At 41.9% G+C, this 22,388-nt stretch overlaps 1 pseudogene; it reads right to left on the minus strand.

Moving 5' to 3' along the window:
• Positions 1–4,174: 4,174 nt before the first annotated feature.
• Positions 4,175–12,893, minus strand: LOC147621202 (transcription factor MYB16-like; annotated as a pseudogene).
• Positions 12,894–22,388: the final 9,495 nt, after the last annotated feature.

A 22,388-nucleotide genomic window follows, 5' to 3' on the forward strand; every position in this document is an offset into this window, starting at 1 on the left:
CCAGTAAACTTCTCCTCTGGAGTTACATCATGTATGGCTGCAGTTGGAGTCCTGTTCATGATGTATACTGCTATAGAAACAGCCTCAGCCCAATAGCAATGCGGCATATTCTTCTCTTCCATCAATGCTCGCGCAATCTCAGCAATGTGCCTGTTTTTCCGCTCAGCAACTCCATTTTGCTGCGGAGTGTATCTGCATGTGAACTGTCTCCGAATACCATTCTTCTTCAAAAATTCAGAGAACTCATTGGAGAAGTATTCTCCCCCTCCATCTGACCTTAGGCACTTGACATATTTTCCTGTTTGCTTTTCAACCAAAACTCTGAAATTTTGAAAGTGAGTGAAAACCTCACTCTTCTCCTTCATGAAATATACCCACACTTTTCTTGTGTGGTCATCAATGAAAGTGACATAGTACCTGCAGCCTCCCATAGACACGGTCTTCGTAGGACCCCATACATCTGAATGCACAACATCTAGTGCATTTCTGCTCACATATCTGTTACGTGGAAACACATGCTTTGTTTGCTTCCCAAATTGGCATGCTTCACATATTTTCTGCATACCTTCCACTTTAAATTTTGGCAGCCCTGTCACAATTCCTTTTGTCTGCATAGACTTCAATCTCTGCACATTTACATGTCCAATTCTTTTATGCCATATGTCTGTGTCTGCAACAACTCCTGAACCATTTGCAAACATCGCAGCACTCATTTCAGGCATGTCTACATCCAACGTAAACATTCTGCCCACTCTGTTGCCTTTTGCAACCAACCTGCACTTGTCTTTGAAATCTTTAACATAACACCCATCTGGGTTAAACCGAACCTGTAACCCCTGCTCAATCATCTGGCCAACTGAAACCAGATTCTTTGTTATGTTCGGTACATGAAGTACATCTGCAAGGTACTTCACTTTGCCATCCTGCATAGATAATGGCACATCTCCAACGTGGGCAATTGGATGAGCAGTGTCATCCCCTGTTTCCACAAAACCTGGTCTTTCCGGGTTCTTCATCTCCTTGAACCACTCCCCATGACTTGTCATGTGGTTCGAAGCGCCTGAATCCACATACCATACATTATCTTTTTGTGCTGCATCAGCATTTTCAGACATGGCATTCACAACATGCTGCATAACAAACAACCTTTCATTGTCCTCATTATTTCTGCTTGAGGATGCATAGTTGTTTTGCTGCACTTTCCCATTTTGCATGTCAGCCTGCTTCTTATAACATTCTGACTGCACATGTCCTGGCTTACCACAATAGTAGCATTCACGTGCATCATTATATTGCCTTTGCCAATTTCCACGGCCTCTTTGACTCCCCCTGCCTCTGAATTTGCCTCTTCCACCTGCGTGTTGTTGTTGTTGTTGATTCTGGGACTGTTGTTGTTGCTGCTGCTGCTGGCCATAATTCTGATTACCTGTTCGGCCACCTCCTTGACCGCGTCCACGGCCTCCTCTACCTCGTCCTCTTCCTGAACTCGTGTAGAAGGCCTGTTGCTCTGAACTGTTTTTGCTTTGTGAAGACTGTTGGTCTTCACCCAAGTTCTTCTCTTCAATAATCAGCATAGACACCAAATCTGTAAAGTTGGGAATGTTTTCCCGAGTCTGAATAGACGTCTTAAACGCCTTGTATTGTGGCCCGAGACCACGTAGACAGACTTCCACCTTGTCATCATCGTCTTACTGACACACCAATAGATGCAAGGGATTCCACAATGCCCTTTATCTTCAACGCATAGTCATTCACAGACATGCTCTTTTTCTCCACAGTATGAAGTTCATTCTTCAACTGTATCTTACGTGCCTTGGTATTTGTTTCATAAAGCTTTACCAAGGTGTCCCACGCCTCCTTGGGAGACTTGGCATCCTGAATGTGCCCAATCATGGTGTCCTGTATACTAATGGAAAGCCAATACATAACCTTCCTGGCTCCTTGGTTCCAATCTTTAAACTCTTTCACATCTGTAGCAGTCGGATTTATATCCGGTATCTCCGGTGTCTCTTCATGCTCACCTTCTATGTAGTCCCAATAACCTTTTCCCATCAGGAAATTTGTCAACCTGAACCTCCAAGCATGGAAGTTATTCTTATCCAGCTTCTCAGCCACAATCTGTGTTATGCCATCATTAGACATCTTGCCAAACACACAACTTTACCAGAAACTGCACTCTGGTTTTTCTGCACAAATGCTATATTTTCTGCACAGCGGTACTGCAGTACTCTCAAATGTCACAACCAGTGACTTCAATGTGCATACATACACCCAATGGCAACTGTAGACCTCTTTGCAGCACCCACAGTGTCTGCACAGTCAATCTGTCTTCCTGCAGTACTTAAAACAGAGTTCTGCAGAGAATCGATGACTTACCCGCAGTGCTCGAAATCGCCTGCTTTCTGAAAAACGGAGGTCCAGACGCGCCCGAAACGCGTTTTTGGCCCGAAAATTTCTGTCCGTAGGACTACGTAGTTGCCCTATAGCTTCACTCCCGCGAAGAAAGCTCCTCAATCGGAGATCGTTTGCCGGTGCCTCCCGTAGAGCTCCCGACAAGGGTGTAGTCACCAACACAATAGGGAAGAGTAGTTGAAGCTCTTACCCTCGTACCGCTTCCTGTGGTTCTCTTGCTTGCAGCTCAGCCCTTAGCACGAACCAGGCTCTGATACCATGAAAAGATGCAGGGGGGAAGAGAGCTTGAGCTCTTGCAAGCACACACACACACTCACAAAACCCTAATAGAGAACACACAAGGTGAGAGGCTGAAAATCTTCTTCTTCTCTACTCAACACTCAACACACCATATACAAGAATAAGAGTACACACCATATGAAAGGTACTCAACCAAATACATACACGGGTTCTCTATAGTGTGAACCCGACTAAATGAGCTGGCGCTATAACTATGCCAGTCTCTAGAGTGGCTGTCACACAGCCTGTCATCCCACTGGCCGCATATCATCCAAGATCTCACCAACCATGCCAGTGGTGTAAGTGCGGGGCCTATCCCCCAGGCGGGTTATCAGTGTCCACCGTCTCACTGGAGCTCGATATCTCAACACCGCCGCCGTCGGCCCTAAAATTAGCCCATGTATATATATATACATAGAGACAAACATGTATATTTTTTGGAATATATGAATACTGTTGTCTCTTCTATAATCTATCTGTGGGTTGTTTCCTTCTTGTATCCATGTCTATGTTGAAACTTAAAAGAGAACTATAGGAGGGATAATATCAAAATGAAACTTGAAATATATTAATCATGGGAGATCATTAGAGTATGAAAGAGGAGTGTTCTGTTACAAATGGCTACAAGCATAACTTGCACCCTTTAGGTTTTGAGATTCTACCAACTAAATCATTGGCTTCTTTTAGCCCAGTAGTAACTTCGTTCTCATTCTCACATGATGCTTGCTCATCTCTAACTCTAAATTATCTATTCTCATTCTCTACAAACCCAAATGTTATCGTTTTTGCTGATTTATTAACAAATGCCAGTAGTACTAATCAAATAAAACCAATTAAAGAGTATAGGTTGCTACCTTTGTTTTTAATCATGGTTGGATCAAGTGGTTTCCTTTCCACCATTTTCTTCGGGTATGGCCTGGCTACAACCAATTGCAATGCACTTGCCTTTGACACATACATAAGAGTAGAAAAACTCATGGTACGCATGCACTTGCCTTTGACACATACATAAGAGTAGAAAAACTCATGGTACGCATGCTTGCAAGGTAATATAAACAAACCAACAATAGAATGGTCCACTCCAAACCCGAGGCCACACCACCCTAGGTAACTTTCTGTCAAAATCAGCATACTATCCTCATGCAAAAGAATCTTTGGCAGTTGTGGAATGATCATTGTGCTAGAGTTCTCTAACCTCACACCCATCATGAAAGTTGTACTAGCACCTACTTTCTCCACACAGCCTCATTCTTATGGTCTAAATCGGCCTATAAAAACATACAAAGAGGCAATGAACATGACATGGGATTTCTTCAGATACAGAAAAAAACTATACATACCTTTGCTTGTTTCTAGATCTTCTTTAGTGATGCAAAGTTTATCTTGAAGCTTCCGCTGTTCTTGTTATTGTGCATCATGAGGCATGTTATCTGATGGACACATCATGGTGTGGTATTTAATTTCACCTTCAATGCAATGCAAGCTACACTTTGCCTCCTCTACCCTCGTTGTCGCTATACGAAGAGCCAACAATGCAAATTCTTTGCTGCACTTGGTATTCTGCAAAATGTCATCCAGCAATGTCTGCACACCTGACCTGAGACCTCCACCTTTGCCTCATATAGGCTACCTTGTACCAACCAAGTGCATGCATCCTGAGATAGTGTTACACCACATCTCATAGATGACTGAGTTATTTTTTTTTGTGCAATTACCATCGACACTTATCTTCTTAACAACCTACTCAGCAAATATGGCCCACTTCAAAGGACTGATTATGCACACCTGGTAAACATAGCCTCAAAAAAATTGAAGGCCCACATAATAGTTTGAGGGTGTAGTTTGGTAAACATGCTTATATAATGTATACAAGGGTAGGTAGTTCTCTTGCTTTGCCGTTTGCAACATCACCTTGTCTTTCGTGTGGAGCTCTAAAAACACTCTTAGCCAATGCTTTGGTGGCACCTCATTGGGAGTTAGACGCCTTGCATCCTACCCCTCACAATTGAGATGATACACTCTCAAAAAATCCTCTAAAGTCCTACAAAATTCTTTCAATGGCTTTGTCTCTTACTTCGGGTGGCAAAACTTGGTGGGTGCCTTCTTTTGGCATGCAAGAAAACATTGGTTAGACAAGCAAACACACTCTCCTTGTCTCTCATATATTGAGCTCAAGACCACCAACATCTGTGGAGCTCGATTAGCAAGTTGATGAGCGATGAGAGAGAGAGGCACAGAGAGAGAGAGAGAGAGAGAGAGAGAGAGAGAGAGAGAGAGAGAGAGAGAGAGAGAGAGAGAGAGAGAGAGAGAGAAGGGCCACCTTTGTGTCTTCGCCCCGCTGCCCTTCGAGTTAGCCAGATGCATACATGTTCTCAAGACGCTATCAGTAGGGGAGAGGAAGTGGGGAGAGGAAGAGAGAAGAGATTTGCTAACTTTGAGTTTTTCAAATAAGACAGTGCACGTAGAGAATGCATACAAAAAATAATAATTGTCTCGCCACTTTCAGTTATCCCCCCCACTATCTTTTTAGTTATGTACATTTTCTTTTCTTAGTTTTCAAAATATTTTCATTTTTTTGTCTATGTGTGTGAGGATAGGGAAGGGGATTAAGGTAGACAGATAGACATAAGAGATAGACGATGAACAAGAAGGTAGAGAGAAATAGTGTCTGATAATGAGAGGAAGAGATAGTGTCGAGGGAGAGAGAGGGAGATGAAGGAGAGTGAGAGAGGGGGAGGGAAGAGGGTGGGAGAAGGAGAGAGAGGGAGGGTGGGAGAGTGAAAGGGAGGGAGGGAGAGGAAGGGACACTGGTAATAGATAGAGTGAGAAAGGAAGGAGCAAGGTTGGTGGTGTGGGTTGGGCTGGGCGATGGTGGTGGGCGGAGATGGTGCTGGCAATAGTTAGAGAGAGATTGTTCAAGTAGAGAGAGAGAGAAGCCAAGAAAATCTCCCTCCACCAAGATCCCTCGGTGACCATCCCCTCATGTACCTAACTTTGCAATAGTCACATACATGATCCTACTTTCTTAACATCTGGTCATCTTGTCATATAGTGTGAACTAGTCCTCCACATCTTAGGATGTTTCTCTTTAACCTCTATTGAAGCACATAGTTATATTGAATACCTTTAGTCTCCACCCTAAATTTGGGGCCGATCCATACTAACCATATAAATCAGGCATGAAGGGGGAATGATGCTTGGCAAAAGACTGCAATTGAATTAGGTGGTAGGGATGGATTGAAGGATACACCAAATGGGGATGGAAAAAAGAGTCCAACTTCAAAACAAGAAACTTATAATTATATAAACATAGCAATGATCCAGAATTTCTCTTCCTCTCTCAGTGTCTCTCTCTCATAGACATATACGTTTCACTCTTCCCCTCTCACTCTCTATGCTTATCTTTACTCACTCTCTCTATCCTCCCTTCCTTTCTCTCTATCCTTCTCTTGGCTTTTCCTCCTCTCTCTCTCTATCCCTCTCTCAATCTGTCTATCCTTATCTTTTCTAACTCTCTCTATCCTTCCCTGTCTTTGGTAGTTCTCTCTATTCTCCCCCTCTCTCTCCCTCCCTTTCACTCTACCACCCTCTCTCTCTCTCTGTCTCTGTCTCTCTCTCTCTCTCTGTGTCTATCTATCTATCTATCTATCTATTTATCTATCTATCCTTCTCTTACCTCTTATCCTCCTTTCATCTTTTGCTCTCTATATCCTCCTCCTCTCTTTCTCTATCCATCTCTTTTCTCACTTTCTCTATCCTTCTCTTTACTTACTCTCCCTCTCTCTATCCTTATCTTTTCTTACTCTCTCTATCCTCCCTCGCTAACCTCTCTGTCCTTCTCTCTCTATTCTCCCCCTCTCAGTCTCTCTATGCTTCTATTTTCTCACTCTATCCTTCCTCGCTCACTCTCTCTATCCTTCTCTTTACTCACTCTCTCTATCCTCCCTCCCCCCCTCTCTCTCTATCGTTCTCTTGGCTATCGCTCACTCACTCTCTCTATCCTCCCCCTCTCTCTCTATCCTTCTCTTGGCTCTCTCTCTCTCTCTCTCTATCCTTCTCTTGGCTCTCTCTCTCTCTCTCTCTCTCTCTCTCTCTCTCTCTCTATCCTTTTCTTTGCTCACTCTCTCTATCCTTCTCTCTCTTTGTAGCTCTCTCTATCCTCTCTTTCTCTCTATCCTTCTCTTTGCTCACTCTCTCTATCCTTCTCTCTCTTTTGTAGCTCTCTCTATCCTCTCTCTATCTCACTCTCTCTATCATTCTCTTTACTCACTCTCTCTATCCTCTCCATGTCTCTATCTCTACCCTTGAGAATTCTTTCTCCTCTCCAGTTGTTGGGTCCAATCCTTTCTTCTCTTTGACCTTGTTATCTTGCTCTAGTAGAGATCCTTCTATCTCATGCATCTCCTTCTATCTCATGCAGCTTTAAATCTGGTACATTTTCTTTAAGGTTGCCACAATGTTCTCATACTCTCCCTTGTCCACACTCTTCATCAGAAGCACTGCTAGTGCCTTATCATCTTCTTTCTTCTTCCCAATTGCTGCCAGTTATTGCCTAATGCTTTTGTATTTGTTCAAGTGTGTGGTTAGAGGTTCACTTTCCTTCATGTAAAGTTTGTAGAGTTGCATTAGCAGATTTATCTTTGAATTCTTTGCTTGAGTGCCAAATAATTTGTTAAGTTCATCCCATGCATCTTTAGCTTGTTATATCCTTGCAATGTGGTGAATGATTTCATCATTTAAGCTAAAAGTGCAATGAGTCCTAATGCTTTCTCATTTCTTCTCGTCCACTCATTCTCCCTATTCTCCTCTGGACATTCATCTCTTCCCTCAACTAGTCTCCATAGATTTTTCCTCATGAAAATACATGGTCTTTGTTTGCCATGTATGGAACTACTCCCCCCCGTTAAATTTAGCTATTTCTTGTGCAGTGCTCATGATGATGTGAAGGGGGTCTTACGTCTTGATCGAATTCAAGATTCAAGGGTAGTGTCTATCTATTTACAACTTTAATCTCGTGATTACAACAAGTTTTGATCACTAATGATGCTCAGAAAACTAGATGTACTAGTTCACAGTTTGTGTGTGCAGAGAATACACTGATTTGGAGGGATTAATTGGGGTAGTGATTGTGACAAAAAATTCAATTTGAACACATAGACTTGTGTAGAACCTTCCCAATTTTGGATTAGATCCACCAATGCCTAATTAACACCTTGATTAGGTGAATTAATCAAGCAATTCACCAAGATAACTCATTGTTCATGTGCAGAAGGTTGTCCCCACTTGGAGTCTTCAATTGATCCACTTGCACAAATATAATCTCAAAATGCTTCAACATAATAGTAGATAAATGTGTCTAGATATGTTTTGGGACCACAAACATCAAGATTGAAGCCTTAATGAAGAATTAATCAAGTGATTAACAGAGGCACTTCCCTGACTGTGCACAGTGCTGGATCTCATTGTAGACTTATGAAATCAAAAACCATCTTCACCAGCTTATAGAGCATGCTTGAAAACTCCTAGGTCTAGTTGGAATTAGACAGACTCAAAGCGAGCTCGTCGTATGGAGCATTTTTTCCAATTTTGCTGGCGCTTGATAAACGCGCTGCCGCCGTCGATCTGCACTGAAATTTGCTGATTCCTTCAAGTTCCTTGTGGAGACCTAAGTCTGGTTTGTGCCTCTAAAAGGGCTTGGGAATGGACGTGTGTGAAGGGAGAGGGAGCTCCTCCACCAACTGGGGGTACAAAAGATAGTTGAAAGAAGAGACTAAAGAAAAGGTTTAATTTCTAATCATGATTAGCAGAGTAATTAGCAAGGAAATTAGGCTCAAAAATCAGATGAATCCTAAGCTTGGCTCTAATACCAGGTTGAAATACAAGCAAGAGTGGGCTATGGTGTCAAATGCAAGAATCAACATGATTAGCATGTAACTAAGAGGTAATTAAGATGAGGTTAGTGCACAATTAATCTAATAGCTTGCTCAAAAAATAGAAGTTTCTCATTAGGCCAATGCCTCAATTTATAGGTTTTACATCCACAAGATGCCAAGCATCTAATCCCACTGATTTCTCCTTGATTTGTGCCACCTCCCCTACATCTCGGGGCACCTTTTCCTAGAATCTTTGCACACCCCTATATTCCCTCATGCTACCCTTGATTCTCTCATCAGTTCTTCTCACCTTTTCACTGCTACCCACTTAATTACAGACTCCCTTTTATAGTCTCTTGCTAAGGGCTTGTTCCCGCACTCACCCACTCACTTGCATATTTCAACATTTTGGGGTGCTCAAAAAGAGTCTCAATGTCCAAAATGTGGAGAGTCTCATTAACCGAAGTGATTTGCAAGGTACAATGATTCCTCAAAAGGTGTTGGAGGCATTTCCTTATCATACTCCACATTCAACACATGTTCCTATTGCCAAACTCATGACATGGCATGCACACAATTGTTCCACTGATGGCACGATGATGGTCACGGGCAGATTCATCGGCATGGCAACACATAGAAAAGGAGTGGTTGGAATTTAAGAACAAGCCTCATCACTTACAATGGGTATGGATGGATTCAATCCATTTGGTTTCAAATCGACATTATGGACCATATGCCCAGTGGTAGTAGTGAACTACAATATCTCTCCTTATTAGAAGCTAATAAAGAAGGGTCATGTGATGTTAGCTCTTCTCATGCTCTCGGCAAGCACAGTGTCAAGAACATGGATGTGTACCTTGAACCTTTGATTGAGGATCTTAAGGCACTATGGTATGGCATCCAAGTGTATGATGTGTCTTGACCGCTTGCAGAACATAGCACGGAGGTGAAGGCAATTTTAATGTGGACAATGGATGATTTTTTGGGACATGGAGAGTGCTCCATTATGTTTTCTATTCTCAATCACCTTCAATTTGAATTGAATTATCAAATATTAGATGACTCTAAATATATTTTATTTGTGCATTGTGCATAATTAGGACAATGTTTGTCCTATTTGTGGGCTGTCGCTTGTTACATCATGGCCAATGCATCTCAAGAAGGTCGTGTAGTATGAATACCATGAGAAGTTTGTTCCATCTAAAAAAGGACTCCCCCCACATTCTCTAAGTGTAGGAGATTGGGAAGCATTGTGGAAGGATTGTCCCATACACCACCGCCGAGAATGACAAGGTACTTAATCTTCTTTCTTCTCCCATATTGGACAAAGCTAAGAATTAAGCATATTCTATATCCGCCGATGCACACCATATTCTATATCCTGGGGACTAACACAGTTACAGTATATAGTAGCAATACTTCAATAAAACCTTAAACAACCTCCCACATAGATACTCATGTAGAAACTCTTCACCTTCTTCATTCAAATGTTATGAAATAATCAGTGCATCAAATGATTGGTCCAACATTGATAAACATATAATGCAAAATGCTACTTTATATTTACAAAATATATGTATGGGATAGGTGCATTGAAATGAGAATAGAACTCATCTTCATTCGTCTTCCTATTACTATTGATAACTATGGAAAAGAAAATCATATATATTAGGTAGGTAGGATCTTAATTTGGCTCATAACCTTAGCTTAGACATGATAATTTAAGTACAATGAGGAGTTGGGATAATAATAATTTAAGTACAATGAGGAGTCGGGATCATAATTTGGCTCATAAACTTAGCTTGGACATGATAATTGAAGGGGCCCATTGGGGAAGGAACATTGAGAAGCTCCTTGTATAATAAAGAGCCACCGAGAATAGGGAGCACTTTTTAAGAAGGGGCTGATAGCATGATTGGTGGGCATTTTTAATGTCATGGATGAAGAAAGTGACAAGAAAGTCATTAAATATATATATTTTTAATGTATGCAGTATGTTTTTGACACATGAATAGAAAGAAAATCTAGATGCATGTACAATAGTCAAAATAGATTGGCTGAATGTGGTCGACATTCATGCCAATTAATCCATGTGAACTTAGAAAGTGTATTACAAGATTACACATAGGTTGGAGTTTCCAATTGGTTGGGAACCAATTCCCATTTTTGTTTACATGTATTTATTCAAAGAGCATTTTCATGAATAAACTCTTTCAGGCTCCAGACAAAGTCTAGAGATGAATCAAATTGCAAGATTTAAAATTTGGCCTCCAATTTTTTGAATAGGCGGCATTTAAACTTGTTATCTACTTGGATTTGGGGTTGCATGTTGGTTGGGTGAGCAAGCCCTAAGTGGAACCAAAAATTGAGCCTTCTCCATCATGTGTCACTATGTGGCATTGCTTGGGATGCAAACTAGTACAGCACCGTGTATAGAAAATATCCCAAAAAACCAAACTTCTTCACGTCTTATTAGCAATGCAGAGTAGCTCAAATCGATGGAGTTGATTTCTTTGATATGTAGATAGATCAATGTGCTGTGTTCCAAATTGTTTTACTTTCATTTGCTTCAATTTTCTCTTACAGGGGGGAATTCACCACCTCTTTAAGCACGTTGTTCCAATAAAATCCATCATATTCTTCACTTAGCAGAGCACTGTAGCTAATGCCATGGTTCTCACTACCGCTAGTAGCAAAGGAGCTTTGGGCACTAAAAGTTTCGTCTAAAACCAGCTCTAGGTCGCCCAACAAGCTGCCAGAATTGATGGCTAGAGCTAATGGGTGGGTACTACTAACTAAATTATTATTCTCTCTCTTCATGCTTAACGTATTAGATTGAATAAGATCTTGCAAACAAGGTAGGCTTGACAGGCTAATCTGTCCACTAACCTTGTCACAAACAGGTTGGAGAGTAGCACTAAGTTGAGACGACTTTGTAGAGGGAAGAGGGTCAAAAGCATCATTGGAGGAATTAATAGCATTATGGGAATTAGGTAATAGATTATCATGCCAAAATATCTTTGTAGCTTGGGTTGATAGAGAATAATGAAAGGCCAATTCCTGATTTGAAGAGTGGTCATCAAGAGAGCATAGAGTACTAGAGATAGGTGAGCCACGATTTAGTTTACATAATGGTGGTGAGTTGCAACAACTTGACTCTTGACCTTCCCCATTACTACCAAGATTAGAGAATATTCTTCTTGAATTAGGCCACATTCGTCTAGCTTGACCTTGCAAACTTTTCTCCCAATTTTTGAGTGTGCTCATGAGCTCCTCCATGCCATTACAAGAGCCATTATCATTCTTAGAAGGAGCCAAGAGACTTGCACCACTATGTTCCTTGGGGAATGTCGTTAGGCAAGCATAATCTTGATTAGAAGACATAAGATCACCATAATCTTGCTTAGAACATGCATGACAAGAAGCTTGCTGTTGTGAGCTCCATAGTCTAGATGAAGATGAAGGTTGCTATAGCCCTTCATCTCTCATCTTTGATTCTCTTATTAGGTGGGCTTCAGCTTGAACTTGCACACTCTCCCATTGGACCATGTGGTTGACCACATAGATACTATTGATGTTGTTTGGAAACTTTAAAAGGCTGCTGTTGCAACTCGTGCAGTTTGTCTTAGGCTTGTGTGGTGTGGCACGGTCGACAAAGCCCATCTTGAGCAATCTCTTCTTCAAGTGAGTATTCCAGTAGTTCTTTATCTCATTATCTGTCCTCTTGGGAAAGTGTGTGGCGATAGCAGACCATCTACAAAAAGTAATTAATTACCTTGGATTAGCAAGGCATTAAGTCAAACATAAGCTAAATGATTAATAGCATAGATATGGCTCAACACCACAATTATGGTACAGCACAGCATATTGTTCCATATCATACACACCATTGATTGTCTAGCTTACTGAAGTAGTCGTAGGACAATCGGTCACCTGTTCCCAAGCAAGGCATGAAGTTGAATGATAGTTTCTCTTCAGTAGAAGAGAATTCTCCTCGTTTAATATCCGGCCTAAAGGTAATTAGTCCACCTTAATCGACAGCTTTTGCCACAACGAAGACGGCCTGCCACATACACATGAAGTTGATTAGTTCCATTTAACAAAATTGCAATTAAGATAGCATAATACGTATACAATACTAGCATACCAGCTTTCTTAGGAAGGGCACGCCAGCTGCCATGGCCGTTTCCACTGATGTAGGAGGTGAGCTTTTCATCCTCTTCAGGGGTCCAGGAGCCTCTCTTGAGGCCTTTTTTTTCACAGCAGGGGGCTCGGCCCATAGGTTGGGGTGTTGGCAGAGAGGGGGGAAGGGAAGGAGAGAGAGAGAGAGACGTGTGGGAAGCTAGAGCAGAGCTACGTTTATATTAGAGAGACGACCTTGAGCTGAGTGGGGAGACTGATGAAGCTTAGACTGTGCAGGCTTTCAGGCGAGGCGAGTGAGAGACTGTGTGAGAAAGATTTGGCAGTAGTCAACGCACGTGACAGACTCTGCCGGTTGCCAACATGTCGCCACGATTCCTTCGTAGACTCGACTTCCACGGGTGGTGACTCGTGACTCGTGAGTGACCTGACTTGACGCTTCACCGGCGTCAAACACACGTTTACCCAAGTTGTCACCTAACCTCGCCCCCGATAAAAAATCCGGGGATGGTACATATCGAGCTGTTTAGCATGTCATTTGTGTTTTTCCATCTGTCGTCCTCACTGTGTCCCTGCATGAAAAAAATTGTGTCAGTGTTGTAGATGCACTTGCATGAGGTCTACATTGTATGCATTTGTATGAGATCTACATTGTATCACAATAGCGGTGTTGTTCATAGAAAACGTGTAAACTAGATTTGCAACATCTTTGTTTTTTCTTGTAAATTTTATTCTCTCAAATTGTTACAATCTAAAAAAAAAGGAAATGTCAGTTTTGTTTTAGATCCAAAAACTCCAAGCTCTCAACAAAAAACTTCAAAATTTGAGGCTAAAGTTAAGTTTTGTGATTTGTTGAGAAGAATGTTTTCTTCGAAAATTGCCGGAGAGCACCATGGGTAGGAGATTGGAGTTTAGAGGGTCTACACTTTAGAGTTTGGAGTTCAATTTGTCCAACATTTATGTCACTAGAGCACTATAGGTTCAGGATATAGAAACTTCTTTCAGCGAACCTTCTCAACAAGTCACCATGGGCAGAAGGGCCAATGGTACTATTGGGCAAGCATTTACATCCTATAGTTATCCAATCATAGCTTTTTTTGAGTGAACCTTATGTGAATCCAACCTAGCACATGGATTGAGGAGAAAATGGTGATTTTGAACAAGCATTTACTTCATGTAATTATCAAGTGATAAATATTTTCTCCCATCAACTTGAAGGACATTTTTTCAAAATTGAATTTGTTGTAGGACTAAGGTAGCTCACCTTTTCTAAGGCACTAGAGCACATGTGACATAACCTACAGTTAGAAGGCACATGCATTGTCAAAACTAAGGAATAATAGATCCAAGTTGCTTCAACTTACCATACAAGAGCTTTCACAAAGAAAGATCCCCACACAACTATAGTAGTTCCGGTGCGATTAAAATGGTGAGCTTCCGGTACAGTGGATGAGGGACCAAGGAAGCGGCCTAAAATAATATTTGTTCTGTCTTTTGCATCATGTAGTAGTTGTGAGGATCTTTTAAGATCTTCACACAACTGTAGTAGTTGTTCTTTTACATCTTGTAACCTCATACAAGCTACGTACTAGTCAATTCACCTTCTAAAAATGAAAGATATAGTGTATGTGATGGATATTCAAGATACTTTGAAATCTTAATTGCTCTAGAAGACTAGAGGAAAACCACCTTTTATTACCCCCATAGGAGTGTTTTGCTTACAGGGTTATGCCCTCTGGGCTAACAAATATCCCTGCAAACCATTCAAAGGTTTATGAATTTGGTAGGGCATGGACATAAAAATTTGGGTGTAAAATGGGCCAAGGTATATAAGAGAATGGCTCATAGTTGTTAGGTACCTAACTATTCACAAGTAATTAAAGAAATCTTGAAAAAGATATAATAATGAATTACATTTTCTTTCAGACTATAATGTTTTTAAATTCAATGTAATCAGTTATGCTTGAATGATTGGCTAATGTTTTGTATAATAATCAAAAATTTAAGGTTTGAAGAAATGTAGGATAAAGCATAAGCATTAACAATTAAAACCTAAATGTAAATGGGAGAATTGTGTGCACGTGCCATAGTACGCTCCTATAATACAACATCCTCTATATTTATAAGACCCTTGATGATTTCTCATTTTATTGGTAGGGAATATTCCTCAACCAACATTTAATCCATTGTAAGTTCCTCACTTCCAAAAATGACAAAAACAAGAGAACAACACAAAAGCGAGCACAACAACATTGTCAACGTTATTGCCAACAAGATTGTACCACATTGCATTTTCTCTTAGTGAATGTCTTTCCCAACCCTATAAGCATTATATTCTTACATGGTTACATTAGTTAAGATACAAAAAGGTAAAGCCCATTAATCTATGACTGGTAATATCAAAAGATAAGTTGAAAGTACTATGACTAAGGTAACTGAGGTATAAACAGAAATATAACTACTTAGGGTTATGATGCCTCTTGTGAGGGAAATAGGTAACTAACGAGGGTTAGCTAAAAATACTCCCTTCCAAAATGTACAAAAAGCTTAAAAATGGCTTGAAAATATAATTTTTTAATAGCACATCTAGAATACCATGTATACATTTAGAAACTACATGAATTTATGGTATTTTTTTCAAGATTGAGAATACATGTGACCTCCATATATTTATAAACTTGTAAATTGTTTGTGACATAAAAATAAACTTGACTTAGAAATGGCATAGGAGTCCACAAAACTTAAAGAAATATCAATATTTTTCAAATAAAATTTTATTTTATAAATTTCATGAATGAAAGACACTTTTTTAATGGACTTTCTTGGAACAAATTCTACCTCTATGCATAAATATGCACATTTTTTGACAAACACTCAAAAAATATTAGAATACATAGCATTAAAAGATCCATAATATATAAAAAATCCTACAATATAGGATCCCTTGAGTCTATTTCTAGAACCAAATAGCAACGCATTGGGTACCTTGAAGGTTTTCATGAAAAAATTATTTGATCTATTATTTACTCGAGGGGAACACTCATAAATATGTAAGCGTAGCATGTGGGTTCAACAAGAGGGAATTTTAAAATCCCATTTTTACACATTTTTTACATACAGAAGGATACCATTTAAAGGAGGTATTCATAGGTTGAAAAGAAAAAGGGTGTGTTTTATTCATGAAAAAATCAGAGATAAGGGATTTTAAAAGTAGGACTTAAACGCACGTGATACAGAGGGTTTACATGTAATAAACCCCCCGAGATTATTTATAAGTAGGTAGTGTGCATGATATAAAATCAATGCTAAGAGTTTAAAGAGGTCAACTTATAGGTGTAGAAAGGTATCCTTCTATTTATACATATGTAGAAGATGATATACAATCAATGCTAAGAGTTTAAAGAGGTCAACTTATAGGTGTAGAAAGGTATCCTTCTATTTATACATATGTAGAAGATGATAAATATGGAGCTTTTGAGTAAACCTAAGCATGTTAAAAAGAGTATAAAATTGGAATATTTTCTCAGCAGGACAATTTTAGAGGGAGACATCATATAGCCTATGGATGTAAATTTTGATCCAAGTAGGCATTTGTTGTTATGGAATAAATTCTTTCTATATAATATGGGTATGTGGTGGTAGGAAGAACTCATAGCCTATATCATGTAGATATGTGGTGGGCCTGGCAAAAATTCATAGTATGCGTATGTCGATGTTTGATCCACATTGCTATGTCTATTATCATGAACTTCAGTGAGACGATTATATGGCTAAGGGTAGTGTAGGAATGAGCTCTAGGTATAATTATTTAGAGGACATATAAAGGATGCTTAGAGATGGTATGCCTAAGAGTAGTTTAGGAATGAGCTCTCATTACAACTATTTGGAGGACATGGGAAGGATGCTGAGAGATGTAATCTTCACCGCGACATTGTCTTTGTGTGTGGAGAGAAAAGAAAGGAGTTTGGGGCTTCTTAAATGGTGGTAGAGAGAAGCTTGGAGATTCCATGATGATGGTAGCTCCAAGGTCTCCTATGTTAGAGAGCATACTACTACACATAGGCATGGCAGAGTTCAAGCTCACATGCATCCTTCTCCCCAACATAGATGGTCCCATCATGTGCATTTTCGTATAGTTCTTCAACTTAAAAATTGAATTGTAGAACAAAATTCAGGTTGGAAAATCAATCAACTCATGGTATTCCAAATCAATGAAGTCTTGCACGTCTTGATCAAAACCAATAGATTACAGGTCATTATGGATTATCTCATCTAGCTCTTCTGCTATCATGAAGTTTTGGCATCTACTATGTAGCGATATTATTTATGATACAAAGGTTACAAGGATGTATGGACAAGTGTTTTTTTTTTAATGACCTCCTCCAAAATTTGTAGTCAAAGCTTGTGACCATGTATCTTTTTCAGATCCTCAGTCCTAAACCTATGTCATACCTATGTCACATGATCCAAGATATATTTTTTCTTTAATTCTCTATGATTTATGAGAGTTTTCTATTTTTTGGAGATTTTATTAGTTGCCATCTACTATGTGGACTGATATTTTTCAGACTTGTTAGTGATAAAAATAAAAAATCTCATTAAAAGTCCAAAAATATTCCAAATCTAAGAAAAAAGCCCCATAATGGTTGTCTTTTTTTTGTAAAAGTTGATGTTTTATTTAAAAGTTGATACAAAACATCAACTTTTCCATAAAACTTGATGTTTTACATCAAGGTTGATGTAAAACATCAACTTTACATACTAGTAGAGAGTGAAGTTGTGCTTCCTCCCTGCTTGTCATTGTTGCCTGCACCCCCCCTCTTCTTCCCCCTTCGCTGCTCTGCTCGTGCCTGTAGCCCCTCGCCCTTTTCTACTCGTCTGCCCCCCCTTCTATCCTGTCCGATTACACCTCCCTTCTCTCCCCATGCTCTTGCCCTCGCCCCCTCTTATTTTTGCCTATGCTCTTGCCCCCTGTGCCCCCTAGTCTCCCCCTGCCTCTGCCATCTTCCCCGTGCTGCCGCTTGCACCTTCCCTACTCCTACCTGCACCCCCCCTCCCCTTTTTTTCCCCCCCCAGTCCTTCCAGCTGCCACCCCCTCCTTTTTTATCCCCCTGATCCTGCTTGCCTCACCTCCCACCTTCTTGCACTCCCCTTTTTTTTGCTTTCATCTCTGTTTTCTTTCTCCTTTTAGCGCTTCCCTCCCCCCCTCATGCCTCTTATCTTGTCACCGCCCCTTCTTCTGTCGTTGTTGACATTGCCCTTAGCTCACGGGCTTTTCTTTTTTTTGACAAGTTTCGGACTCTATTGGTATTCGCCCCCAAGAGGACTCCATGGTATCTACTTCATCTTCCCCCCCCTGGATGAGGCTGCCATTACCTGCCTTTCATTTTTTGAAGTAGACTTGCAGCTTCTCGCTATGACTGTTGCATCCCTAGAGGACTCCACTATGGTACATGCAAGATTGTCAGTAATCACCCCACGTGTAGCCAACTCCGAGATCTTCTTGATGCTAGTCTCCTAGGTGCCATTGTAAAGATTGTAGATATTCATCCTTTGAGGTGTGGCTACTACCAGGCTAAGTTCAACTCACCATCTTGTCTCATCAGCTGAGCCCCATTTCATAGCGTATGGCCCACACCTTCTTTGTATAGTGGAAGCATGGCTTCGACCCCAACATCTGACTCCCTAGCTAGTGTTTTAGGCTTTCCTGTGACAATCTACTTTACAGGCATTAGGAAGGAATGCCTTTCTCTTCTCCCAGTGATTGGTGGTGCCATCAGGAGTGATGGAATCCCCCCACTATTTCCTCAGCCCTCGCACAAGTTGTCGGGATTCCATCTCTCCACATCTATGTTGCATTGCTGGATATTGTGCCTCACATGATATCAATTCCCAGCCTTTGGGGAGACCCCATTAGGCAACAATAAGTGGAGTATTCTGGCCTTCTAGGCCAATGCTTCATTTGCAGATAGATGGGTCATCTCACCAGATCTTGCCCTCATCGTCAGTCTAGGAGATCCCCCCACTGGTTACCCCCCGCCATGGATTTAATATTCACGTGATCACAAGATTTTTTGTGATAATAACATATGTGAACAAGTTATTCACATGTTCTCATGTTACCATTCACAAAATAACAGGTCACTTGCCATTTGGGAACCCCTTAAAAGCTTGGCTACACATGGGAATAAGCTGTTCACATGTTCTCATGTTACCATCTTCACATAATAGCAGGTCAATGGCCACCTAAGAAGATTTTTTATGCCCGACAAAGATAATTTTTTTAGGCCCTTGTGAAAGCTTTGTGAATATAATATGTGATCACAAGATTTTTTGTGTTATTAACATATGTTATTAACATGTTCACATGTTCTCGTTTACGTCAGTGAAATCCCTGCCCCCCGCTTCCCACTCAAATCCACACTAGGGGAGAAAAGGAGGAGAAGTTCCTCCTCCTAGGCAGCAAAGCACTAGGTGGATGACCCACTAGACAAAGAGCAGCTGCTGACGATTGGCCCCCATCTGGATTGCTAGCTAAGCATCTCCATCGTGTGTGCCAAGCCAGCAGCATGCAGCAGGATTCGGTTTGTGAGAGAGACCTTATGAGCATTTATCTCAAGATTCTCCTATTGGTGATGTGCGCTCTCCAGTCCCAAAGCGGGTCCCTCAGACCCCACAAATATGGCAAAACCAATTTATCATTGAGATTCCCCCCTGACCCCCAGTGTTCTGAGAGGTTGACCGGTCTCTGTGAGCCATCATTGAGATGATCCGCATAGCTGTCCTCTCCAATGGATCTCTCCTAGCAGCACCCCTCCCCCGCCCCTCCGCCCTCCTTGACTGCCTCCCTCACCTCCTCCCCCCATCATCTCCCTACTTCATCACTGACTTTACCTGACGTGGTTCCCCCTGCCCTGCCCTTACCATCCAAGCCCCCCCACCTCTGCCTCTCCAGAGCACTCCTATTGCCCCGCAACCCCTGACCCTAAACGGAGGAAACCGACAGGATCTGTTCGTTGCTTGATCCACCGGTTAGAGATGACCATTGTTGCTTCCCCCGTGAGGGATCTTCCGCCAAAGTCCCCAAGTGGGGCTACCAGGATCTTGGGACAGCCAGTGGATTATAGTTTCTTTTTATGTTTGCTGATGGAAGGGACTAATATTTTCGAGGAGATAGTAGCCCTATTCAGGTATGCGTGGTTTTTCACCACTCCAGGTCCTCTACAGAAGACAATGGTGCGATGATCTTCTCTTTCCTCTTTGAGGAGATAGTAGCCCGTGTTCGGGTATGCGTGGTTTTTTGCCACTCCAAGCCCTCTATGCCAAATAATGTCATGATGATCTTCTCTTTCCCCTTCAGTGCTTCCCCAGGGACAGAGTGGGATCCCAAGATGGTGGTAGCTGCCATCTAAGGCCAGGAAGTTGAGCTCTCCCAGCACCTCCATGATCTTCGCATCACTGACATTCTCACCCATTTTTGGCCCTTGGCTAGGATGGAGCTTGGAGGTTCTACTCATCGAGGTCAGGAGGACGAGGAGATGGTAGTCTCAAGACTAGAGGTATTGCTCTCTCTCTCTTCATGCATACTCATGTCGTGGTACCTCTTCCAACCTCTTACAGATAAATCTATTGGGATGATAGATGGAGTCCAGAGCATGCATATGCTTGCACTTGTACATAGTGATGTCACATGGAGGACAAGATTTGTGCCCACATGGCACGCCTTTGCCCTCGCATGGATTGTGATTATTCTTCGTCTAAACCCTCACCCAAGACTCTTCGAGTGGATGGCAGTTCTACTAGTGCCACATCACACAAAGACTTGTATGTGGATTGTTTCATGGAACATTCACGGTTTAGGGGGGCCTCAGTGCTTTTAGAGACAAGGTGTCCTACGAGGCGAGATCTAGAGAGCCATAGTTGGGGGACCCATAGATATTTTATTCCTCTATGAGAATCATCTCTCAGAGGGCGCACCCACAGATGGAGGAAGATTCTTCTAGGCAGGAGTCACACTTTCTGGTCCCCATCTTTTGACCCCTATGGGACGCAGGGACGGGTGTGTATTTCTGTCAGTGAGCAACTGCTACTAATGGGCAGTGATGACTTGCTTAGAATTCATCATCCCCAGGGTTGTACAATGGATTACCATTACTATTGGGGAGAGGATATAGTTGGCTTGTTCAACCTTAACAATCTGAACACTGCTATAGTTAGAGCCCTCCTTTGGAGCTCAGTCTCGCAGGCCCTCCCTCAGGCTGACTTTTGGTGCTTGGGTGGTGACTTAAAAATGATAGAGGCGACAGAGGACAGCTTGGGGGTGGCATGGCCATAGTTTCAGGAGCAGAGTACTTAGCCTGGGAGGAGATGATTCTTGTAGTGAGGGGACATGACCCTTGGCATCTTGTAGAGTTTTGGCGTAGCCCTCGGAGCTTTTGCTTCTCGAGATTGGATAGGAGGAGTATCGGCCCCAACCTCTCGACTTGATAGATTTTACGTGGATGAGTGGGCTTGCAAAAGCCAAGGGGGTATGATTGGTATTTTCATGCATTAAATTTTCTGACGATGTCCCGGTTATTAGGCATGACAGGTAGACGAGCTCGAGGATTCCAGACAACCTCATTCAGAAACCAGATATTTGAATAGATTGAATGCACAGTGGATGAGGGCTTAGGGGAGATCAATTGTTTCTTGGAGGAGGCAACCCAGAGCCAATTAGAGGGTTTCTAGGAGAAGGAGAGGAGTTTGCGGAGGATTCTTGCCTCTCTACAACAATGGCTTCAGGAGAGGTCCCTGGATAGTTAGTGTATCGAGAGTCGGCTTGTCGCCTACTCGCACGGGGATGAGATACATAGAGGAGAGGAGGGTGGAGTATGGGTATCATGCAAGGGCCTCTTTCTGGACTCAAGCAGGTGATAGAATCATAGGGGATTTCTTTGAGATAGCCTCCCCCCATAGGAGGAGAGATGGTATTTGTAGGTTGTGTGGCCAAGATGGAGCTATTATTTCAGATCCCCCCTAGGTGAGAGCCATTGCCACAGACTCTTTTCTATCCCTTCTCACTGGTTTCCCAGGTATCTCCACAACTGGTGGACCCACATGAGAGCGTCTGGTGCCATATGAGGGAGGTGGTTCCCCCTTCTCTTTGGTCATTCTTATCGACACCTTTAATTGCTAAGAAGTTGTCAAAGGCAGTGACGGAACTTCTGAGGGGCAAATGCCTAGGGGCGTATGGGCTTCCAGTCTCCTTCTTTCTTTGCCATTTGGACCTCATGGAAGGCGGCTTTTGTGGTGCCGCCTCTTCAAAGAGATTATAATCACAAGTGCCATGCCACAGAGGCTCTCAAAGGGCTTGATTCACTTGATTCCCAAAAGGAGGGTTGTGACAGATTAGAGATCTCGTAGTAGAGACCCATCACTCTTCTAGGGACAACCTATAAGATCTTGGCCAAGGCCATCAGCAGCCAGCAGGGGACTTCAACCTTTTCTCCTAGACTTGATCCACGACACTCAAACCGGCTTTGTTCAGGATCGGAGAATTCTGGGACAACATCTTCACCTTCTAGGAGGCGACAACTTCAGCCAGGATGCGGCAACATGACCTCATTGTGCTACTCCTAGACTTTGAGAAATCTTATGATACGGTGGGTTGGAGCTTTTTGGAGGGCACTGTGAGCTAGATGG

The sequence above is a fragment of the Cibotium barometz genome, chromosome 30 (genome assembly GCF_041138505.1).
Source record: "Cibotium barometz isolate CiBa-2024 chromosome 30, ASM4113850v1, whole genome shotgun sequence".
In the NCBI taxonomy this organism is placed as follows: domain Eukaryota; kingdom Viridiplantae; phylum Streptophyta; class Polypodiopsida; order Cyatheales; family Cibotiaceae; genus Cibotium; species Cibotium barometz.